Source organism: Rhea americana, unplaced genomic scaffold (assembly GCF_003343005.1).
Source record: "Rhea americana isolate MKP2758 unplaced genomic scaffold, rheAme1 scaffold_85, whole genome shotgun sequence".
Lineage (NCBI taxonomy): Eukaryota > Metazoa > Chordata > Aves > Rheiformes > Rheidae > Rhea > Rhea americana.
Window position 1 is genome coordinate 2,340,116 of NW_028187034.1, and position 10,237 is coordinate 2,350,352.

Genomic DNA, 10,237 nt, shown 5'->3' on the forward strand with positions numbered 1-10,237 from the left:
ATTCCCCCAAGGCGGGCATCCGTCTGTCTGTCTGCCTGCCTGCGGGGTTGCTGCGGGATCTGGAGGAGGGGAGCAGGTCCAGCCTCCTCCCCAGAGCGTCTGGCTCTGCTTTTGTTTGTCTCTCAGCCCTACGGGGACAGGAAGAGGCCGCGGGGTTGGGAAACAATGGCTCATTCTCTCGGAGTCAGCGCCTGGCGAGGAGCGATAGGGGACGCGGGCCGGAGGCCAGAAGGCGGGCACAGCCTCTGAGCACTTTGTGTGGCTGAAGGAGCTCGACTCCGAGGACAGGAAGGGGGAAATGCTAGGATAACCAGTAGAACATGTGGAGGCCTTCTCCARACCATCCCTCTTTCACACTGCTCTCTAGGCTCCAAACTGGCTTCTGTATCAGTGTAGGGAGGGGAGTAGGAGCTGTCTCATGTGGACACATCTTATAGATGAAATGAAGGAGATAGAGCAGGCAACCCAAAAGGTGGTGAGAGTATGTCTGCAACCAGTCATGGGGAAACATCTCCCTTCTTGGCTTCTCCTTGAGCCGTCTGGTACACTATGAAACCTTCAGAGATAGTGCCAGACAGGATTTGGCATCCTGCAGTGGAAATGCCCACAGCTGGGGTCAGTGACGTATTTCCACCCTCAACACTGGAAGGTGCCACATGCATCTCTGTCCCCAGCTGTTTCCATGCTTTCCAAGGCAGTGCCAATGCTGCTAGCAGAAATGAGACCTTCCTGCAGTCTGGGAGATGGACAAGGGGCACARATGGGTGTGCATGGGGGTAGGGTGATAAATCCTTTTCTCCTAACTCTTTCTTCTCCAGACCCACTTTCCTCCTCATAGCACTAGCTCTCCCAGGGGCTGTTTCCTCCTGGGGTGTTAGATTTGACAGCCCAGTGCTGGAATTGCCTAAGGCAGTTTCTCTCCCTGACCSATACTTCTCCAGACCTGTCATAGTAGGGCTAAAACTGTTGTTAATACCTGAGATAGGGGAGAGGTTAGGAGACRTTTTGCAGGGATTGTGCAGAAGGAGAGAAAAGAAGAACTTCGCCATCTCCAGATCCCTTTTCAAGGTCTCTGATGCTTGGAGCTGAATGCTTGCCAGGGCTCCTCTTGTTTACTCAGCCGGGGAGCTGACACATCCAAGGTCTCTGCTGACTCTACTTTCCCACATGCTGCTGGCGGGCGCATTCCAGGGCAGAGTGGAAATCAGCACGGAGGCATGCGAGAGGTTTCGATCTGGGATACCATCCTGCCCTCCCCCCTCCTGTCTCTCCTCTGGCATCTGGCATCTTGTGCCAGGCAGTAAAGCATGGGCATCACATCTGGCTGGTGTTCTGGGGTTTTACAAGCCAAGGCTGGCACAGATCCCAGTGGGAAACCGTGAATCTGGCCTCAGGGACGGGGATCTGCTTTTGAAGCTGAATGCCTGCAGCAAGACTCAGTCAATATCCTTACTTCCTTCAGGAGAGCTCAGTCCTGCTGCCATTCTGGGGTTGTCTCTGGGACAACCCTTGGGAGACACAGGTTCCTCTTGTGCCCCAGTGTGTAGAGGGCCAGGGAATGCCTCTCTTGGCTTCGTCCTCTCTAGAGGGATCTGGGGGAAGGAGGCAATACCACACTATACTGCTAGGAGGGAGTCCCAGCTTTTTCATTTTAACATGGGCATCCATCCCTGCAACTGTGCTCAGCTTGCTGAGGGTTAACAGTGCTGGTCTCTGCAAAGGCAGCTCTGGAGCTGGAGCTGTCTTGACGGAGGAGGAACTGCACCCTTCGCTTGCAGGCACCCTCTGTGGCTACTCGGTCCTGCACGCACACCCTCCTGGGCAGCAGCSCTGACCCAACATGAATGCCTTTGGTTTTAGGAGGGAACACCACAGAGCTTTTAAAAATAAGCTCTGAGAACTAAAGAAGGGTTTGGAGAGCTGGCTGCAGGTCTGCGACCAGAGCAGTCCTCATCCTGTCATTTTGGCCATGCTCTCCTCCAGCAGGCGCCTGGAAGTTCTCTGTCCCAGCGCTGCTCACACCTCACCCGGTGTAGCTGGCATCTTTGTYTCCTCAGAGCAGTGGAGATCACGGGGGACCTGGAGTTGCTCAAAAAGGACTACTATGACATTTTTTCCCCCATACTGGCCCACAGAGGCCCCTTTACGCCCAGCCACAGTGTCTGGATGAAGGGGCCTAGTCTCCCTCCTTGGCTGCCACAGGAAATGCGGAGCCTGAAGGTCAGGGGCCAGCCGGCAGCTCCTCCCTTGGGGGCCAAGCAGGCAAACACAGGGGCTTGTATCACGCTTGGTGCACGCTGGAGAGGAGAGGGAGGCAGAGCCACAGAGCAGGGGGAGAGGGCCAGGCTTTTCCTGTTTATGTGACTAACAGACCCCCAAGAAAGGGAAAGCAGTTGGAAARCTCATTGCTCTTGGGCAGGCTCCAGTTTGAGTCTGTCTGTATCTCTTAGGCTGAGGATCACATCTCYGGGGCAAAGCTCAAGTCCTTCCCAGGGAAAATGGACATCCAAATCCCAGGGGGATGCAGCCAGACCACAGAGATTGGAATTACATTCCTGGGGCTTGCAAAGCTCTGATCTAGTGGGGAAGCTGGGCTTGGCATCCTGAGAAGTGAGGCAAGGCTTCTGCTGCACTACAGCCTTTGATTCCTCCCATGTTTTGTTGGTTGGCACTGACAGAGAGCTTGTCTCTGGCCTTCTGCTGGTCTCTCTGGGATGGTCTGAAGGGCAAAGGGCCACTGCCTGGGGGGGGGGGGGGAGAAGGAGGTAGCTAGGTGTGTTGGCTTTGGGATCCAGGAATGAGGAGCTCTGAGAATGCCAGGAATGGAGGAGTGCTTAGGGAAAGTGTACAAGTAACACTGTTTTTATCCATGATACCTCTAGCACAGAGCCTGTGCAGCAAGCAGAAGAGCTGCAAGACCTCTTGTGTTATCTAGGGCCACATCCTACAGGATGTTTGGGGTGGTCATGGTGATATGTGGAGTGAGAAATAAGGTCCAAGACATTGTGCTCTCTCCCTCACTTCTGGCACATAGCTGCTCTGGCTTAGGGCACATCTGTATGTAGTTTGTCTGGTCTCAGCTTTCATTCCCCTTATAGGCCTTGGCCCTACAGTTCAGCTCTGATGATGTGGGCTGAGGGGTGGTTTGTRTAGACCCACCTCTGATACAGGTCCTGGAGAACACTCCTCCTCAGGCAGTGTTAATGGGAGCAGAGGGGACTTATAGCCCCCCTGCTGTCCTCTAGGTAAGTCTGGGCCAGGTTTCTTGCAGCAGTGATCTCCATTCAGGTGTAGGATGAGAATAGCTGGGCCTGGTGCAGGTCAGCATCTTCAGAGTGGAAAGGCTTGGGAAGGGTGTCAGCAGCAAGGGGCAAAGAGCCTCAGCAGATCTGCATGGCAGAAACAGGCACAGCCTCTGGCACTTTCCCAGCTTCTTCCTCAAGGGGTAGGATGGTGGGCCAGTGCCATCCCATGGATCTGGAGCRGTGTTACAAGTGTTCATAGCAATCGGTCATTCCTTTCCCTCTCCAGACAAGCTTTTTCGCTCCTTTGTATCAGCTCAGCTCTTTACTGTGTTTGGGCCCTGTGCTGCAGCCGAAGGGGAAAAGTCCTTTCCTGGTCCTGGCCTACCGATGCTCCAATAAAGTCTTGGTGTGCCTGCCTCTCCTGCAGTTAGTTGCATTGCTCAGCTGCCTAGGACAGTCAGGTATTCCTGGGGCTAGGAAACCACCATCAAGCTGGAGTTTGTTGCCTGAACCGTGTGCTACAAAGCCAGGTGCACAAGTCAATGGGGATCTCCGCTCTAACAGTTGCTACTGGAGCTATGTCAGGTAGCAGGGTAAAAAGCCAACACCCTCTCGCATGTACATCACCAACTCATGCCCTCAGAGGCCCAGTATGAACCTGTTCTAGCAGAAGACAGCTTTTTGGACCTTAACTTACATTGTCTATGCAAGGGCTGTTGCTCTAAAGGAAAAATTTGCTGGTGGTCTGAAAGAGCAGTATCTTCCTTTCCTGACCCAGAAACCCTGCCCCTTTCTCTGGTACGACACATGTTCAGTGTCATGAGTGTTATGAGACAGTATCACTCCCTTCTGCCACTCCTCCRCCAACATCTGGCCAGTCTCAACCTGCCAGTGACTCATAGAGGCTCATGCTGCCCTGTTACCCAGTCAAAGACCCTAATTTTTCTTGCAAACCAGTACAGGAAAGGAGCCATAAGGAGCTTTGCCTCTTGGAGGCAAGCCATTCTTCTGAATTGAAACTGCTCACAGTCAGTTTGTTCTTCCATATGACAGGATTTGAACTGTTGCTGATGATTCTCTGTGTAGGTGCCTTTGCCTTCAGCTGCCCKGCAAACAGAAGGCAGAGTTTGCCTTCTGGTATGTCTTCAACCTCATCCTAAGATAGACCTTGCATGAGATGGTGGGAACATGTTTGATCCAGACAACTGGTGAACTTTGGCCAGAGGACCATTAATGATCCTCTAGCCAAGTGGAGTCTCCTTGGAGCAGATGACTTTCACCTCAGGAAACCTGACACCCCACAAGGTTGGAAACCAAGATATCTCATTCTGCTGGAGGGAAGGAGYGTCTTGTTTGCTCTAACTAGGTGAGTGTCCCCATAGCTGATAAAGGGGTTGTGAAGCTAGGATAGAAAGGGCCTCTCCCTGACCACTGGAAAAGGTTTAGGAAGGGAGAGAAAGGAAAAGGAAAGTAGTAACACGTGACTGAGACAGAGAAGAAGAGATGCTACACATGTTGGCAGAGAAGCACGTGCAGGAGTGCAGAGGAAGAACTGGATGCTACAGAGCACACAGACGTATTGATTTCTGTTCTGCACAGTGCAGCTTACCCTGTCTGGCTTCTAATACAGACTGATGATCCTACTCATTTAGCCCCATTCACCCTCCTCTGGCTGCAGGTTGGCAACTCGCCTTTATTCAAGCAGCCTGCATTTGTGGCAGACCTCATTCACTGTGACAGATCTTAGCCTCAGGGAGCAGAACTGGGAGTRAGGGGAATACAGATAGCCCATTTCCATCTGTTGGTTACAGGGCAGATCAAGGGCTGGTGCAAATCACCTGAGTGACACTGAAACTAGCAGCAGGAAACAAGCCTGGAATGGCTGGAGCAATTGTGGGGTCCCTGTAGGACTTCAGGCAAGTGATAAGGTTTGAAATTCAGAATGTCYGCAGGATGATAACTGGGGACTTTGTCAATTTTAAGCCCCTTTTTTCAGGATAGTGCTGAGGTCAAATTGTGATTAATGCTTTGAATGTTCGTTTACATGCAAATCTACCCTAAAKTTATTTCCTGAGAGGGAGAAAACATTACCTACTTCATACTTCTGTTTGGTGTCCCAGGATGTTGCAAAGGGGCTCTGTGCAGCATGCACTAACTGGTTGAGGTTGATGTGGTCATATTGACCTCTTGTGGCTGCAGCCTCGGAATGCAAGGAAAACACTAAGAGAAATTTGGTGGGTTTGATGAGCTGTTGCCTGCTGCAATTAATATGCAGTTCAGTCCATTCCTTCCCTTCCCTGTTGGTTTGCCTCTGGGATAGTCATTTCTGCTCTGCCCAAAGCAGGTGTGATTTACCCTTCTTTGTGTGTACTTACTTCTTCAATCCATTCCTTTCTCCTCCTTCTTCTTCTGAGTTAGACTCAAATCCCATTTGCAYGCACATCAGTAAACAACAAAGGTGGTCCTTGACAGTCGAATTCATCCCTAGTTTCTAGAGTTGCTCCTACCTGGGGAAATCAGATCGTGCTCCCTTGAAACTAGTGCAGCTGCTGTGTGGTCAGTGTTTGGACTTGTATAGCCCTTTTTACATAGTGGAGGACAGACTTTATTCAGTCTCTTTGTAAGGTTTGGTGCAAAAGCAGCCAAATAACCTGCATGCAAAATAAGCAGCAAGATGGGAGTCTCAGTTGAGGCTTTTTCTGGACGGAGAGGAAGAAAAAAARTGGCAAATGTCTCGTAGGCTCAATGCTTTAAAGAAAAAGTAACTAAGAGCAAGGCTAAGGTGAGGGACAAGTGTGAGGAGACTTCCAGTTGCAGTCCCGTTTGTGTGGAACCTCCTTGCAGCAGGCAGTATGACAGCTTTGGAGTGAAGAAACTTGCTTTAGTGGCTCAAATCCCGTAAGCCTGCTCTAATTCAGCTCTTACTTGCCACCCTGCATACCCTGAAGCCCTAAGGAGGACAGGGATGTGTTGCCAATCCCTTACCTTTGGTAAGGTTCCCACATGCTTTTGCCTCCTTTAGCTCCAGGCAATGGGTGTGTTCCTGTGAGGGGGAGGAATACTGAAGGAAGTATTCACTTGTTTCCCTATCTCTGCACACAGATACACGAATTTCCTTCCTGCAGTGAAGGCCACCCCCTCCTTTTTGGAGGGGGCTTGTTTCTTCTCCCCTTGTGTAGTCATCTACCCCAGCAKGAAGGGAACAAAAAGCTGTCAGCATGCTGCGGTAGTCTTACCCTAAAATCTTGTTTGTGAAAAGCATAGGGGAGAGTAGTAGATAGTCAAAGCCCTTGCAAATGTTAATATAACACTGAGTCTGATGAGTGTCAGTTGGAAAAATAAAAGTTTTTTTTTTTTTTTTTTTTTTTTTGTTAACTAATCTGGTGTGAACCAGTGTATAACTGATTAGACCAAGTTAGACTCAATAATTCTGATTCATGACATTTTTCGAGTTTTCAACATTTGTTTTTGTTCCACACTGGAACAAAACCTGTTGAGAGTATTTATGACACATAATTGTGTTAGGACATCTACTATAGGGCGGGAAAGTTCAGGGGGGTTATTTCAAAGTCTCTTCCTGGGCCTGACTAGAGAGATGACCCTGGACCTTAACAAACCTCTACCCTAAAACTTCGTTGGAAGCTGTAAGTCTTTGCAAATCACTGGACTGTGAGGAAAATAGGAGATTTTGATTAAAAAAAAAAAAAAAAGAAAAAAAGGGCAAAACAAGAAATACTTTATTGCAAATCTTCTGACCAGCTTAAGTTACAGACACTGTGTAGGTAGGACATTTCAGGCTAAGTTTATAAAGATACTGAGATACCTAAAACATTGGCAGGTTTTTAAAAAGCATCTAAGCTTACTATCTGTAACTGCAGGTTAAGCTTTATACTGACAGAATTTTAGTCACACAGTCCAGAATTTAATTAATTTCTTCACCACCTCAAACCTTTCTAAAGCTGTTTTCCAGGAGCGGGGAAATGATGCGGTGCTGTAGCATATCCAGTCCCGCTCTCTGAAGCAGACTATCTGGCTTACTCACCTCTGAGCGATCCAGCTAACTTCTTGCAGCCACCGCCTGCAGCGCCATGGGTTGGATGTGCACTGCAAAGCTCCAGCTGAAGACCCAGTTGCCTGTCACATTTGGTGGGTCATGTGTGCTAAGCCCTTCCTCTCTCACTGGAAACAATGCATGGCTCACCGTTTGCTGGCCTGTCATAGATTTCCTGTGCAAGCCAGCATGGCTTGGAAAATTTTACCAATGCAACTATTTTGGTGAGGATTAAAAAAAACAAAAAAACAAAACAAAACAAAAAAACCCACCCAAACACCATATGTCATTCCTAGTGTGAACTCAGCTATACCAGCACAAAAGTAGCTGCTACAGCTATTTCTGAAATATGATATCTGGCCATAAGCATGTTCAATCTAGTAGGACTGCATATCTCCTGTGTATCTCAGACAAATTGTAGGTGTCTCATACAGCCCTAGCTGTCCTGAAAAGTACAAGCTCTTCCTCTGTCTGTGCTTCTCTACTCTAGCCAAAAGTCAGGGACAGGTTATTTCCTTCCTCTCAGAAGTTGTCTGTCTGATTTATTGAGATCAGCAGCCTACCCCAGTGCCCTGAGGGGTGGTCTGCCTTGCCCTGGGGGGTGGGGGGGGGAGGTTGCCCTACAAAACTCATCACCCTGTGTCCTGGCAACATTAGCTTTCAGCTTCCCTCTGTGAATGAGAGCGGCTGATGACACTCGATGTGGGCACTGCTGTCTCTGATGTCTGGGCGGGTGCTGAGTGCTCTGAGTCACAAAGCACCACAGCCATTGCCCATGGGGTCAGGGCAGGTGGAGGGGGGAGGTTTTCTTGACATCGGTTTTGAGTTTGTCTCTCTCCTGGGTGAATGATGCTGTATTCAACCCTCTTCGGGGCTTTTATCCTGACTGTGAAGATCGTATCTTTTGTCACCACAGAACATCTTGTTTAGAGAATCTTTTCACTAGAGAGACCCGGGTTGCTTGCGAGAGAGAATAACTAGCAGGCAAAAATTCACATGGCTTGAGTCAGTCCTGGTTCCCTGCAGGCAGCCTTGCTTGTACTTGCTTCTGATCACTCATTTGCAATTGGACTGCTCTGGCTGGAGGTAAGGGCTGGAGACTGGAGCTCCATGCTGCCTGGAGAGTGCAGCTCACAGTCTTTGGTCAGCACACACCCTTTGGGAAGGAGTTGTGCAGTGCTGGATTTGCAAGGGAGGAGAAGGTGGCAGTTTAGACCCCTTGCTGGGAGAGTGAGTCAGCAGCAAATATTCATACACCCGGGGTGTTAACAAGCACTTGGTGGGACTGTTGCCATGCAAAATGAGGTTGTGTTTGCTGAAAGCCCTGCGTGTGYGTGTGTGCCTGGTGTTTGCTCAACACTTGTTCATTTTTAGCAACAAAGAGGCTACATATTTGTGTGATGCACAGAGGAAGGTTTTGGGACAGAAAAGATAAACTAGATGAATGGAGACTGACTCAGTCTCCAGATGGTGGTTATGCCTGACCATAAAAAAAAACAAAAAACAAAAAACAAAACGATAGCAAAGGCAGAGCGTCTTGCTAAAGCCTCTCTTCTCTTGAGACTGCCTTTCCTAAGCCAGCTCAGGAGCCCAGTGGGGCCCAGAGGAGATGTGTCTGCCATTGGCCTTCAGAGGAGAAACAAACCAGGAAGCTGATTTTGGGTGGAGTGGGAATCCTGTGACTCCTTTCCTCTCTCTGAAGGGTAGCTTTGCTCCCTCTGTGAGGATAGCTCTCCACCTCAAAGGGGATGTACCCCCCAAWGGTGTACTTTCACCCATTCCCTCACATGAAAAGGTTGTAGTTGGGATGTACTCCAACCTCCCAGTTCATACCTCAAGAGTATTTGATTTGTTTTAGGGAGGAGAAAAAAGTTTCCATGCAGAGGTGGGGACTAGAAGCTGAGTGGCAGGATGGGGAGGGAATCCCCTTTTAGGGAGAGGGGAATCCCTTCCYACTGGGCCCAGAGAATGTGTTAGCAGGGGCAGGAGCGGGAGCAATGTAGTACATGTCATGTCRCAGCCAGCAGCCTTCAGAGCCCAGGAAGGAGGCACAGCACTGCTCTGGGCTATCCAGTGGGCTGAAGTTTAAGCCACTTGAGCCATGCTGTCTAGTTGGAACAGGAGCAGAACTATCTAGGCATCAATTGTGCCCAGACTCTTGAGGCTGAAGGGCCTCAGGTGAACTCCCATTCCTTAGAGTCCCGTATTACATTAGAGATCTCTTGCAAGGAGCCTGCGCTATCTGTCCTGGGCATGGGGGCATACCTGTGAGGTGTGAGATGTAATAAGGTTGTAAGTGATGAAATGAGAGTTAAATGGGCTTGCTAGAGGAAATGAATTAAGCTTAAGTCTTGGAGGGGGAAGCATGTGATGTTACAGGGACTGAGACATTGTGTCCAATATAACCCTGCATTTCTCCGAGACATCTGCTAGTCTCAGTGGCACAGCACAGGTTTGGGCAGTCTGGTACRCAGCAAGGGTGGAGGTTATCTTATGCGAGCTCTTTGGAATGCTGTATGGATGCAAATCCATTCCTGGGATTGCAGTGGTTGCCTGGGCYGGGAGAAAGGAAAGCTTCCTTGCATCTGCCTCTGGGGTGAGGGAACATCAGGTTGGCGCAGGCCCCTGCRTGCCTTGGGGTGGTCAGGGAGGAGACTTCTGCCTGGGGGATGCCTCCATGCCCAGATCCATGCACAGACACTACTGAGGACCAAAATTAAAGCCGTGGGGCCTCTCCTTGGGCTGGATCAGGCCTCTTGCAACCAGCCTCCTGCCCAGCTCCCACTTTCTCCCCTTAGTCAACCCCCCCCCTCGCTCCAGAACCAGGCTACACCTTCTGGAGCCCTTAAATCAAAGGCCTCCCCTTACCCACCTCCTGTCCCCCAGCAGAGCTGTGCCCTGCCACGTGCCGAGGACCTGAACCCCCCTGCCCGGGCAGGGG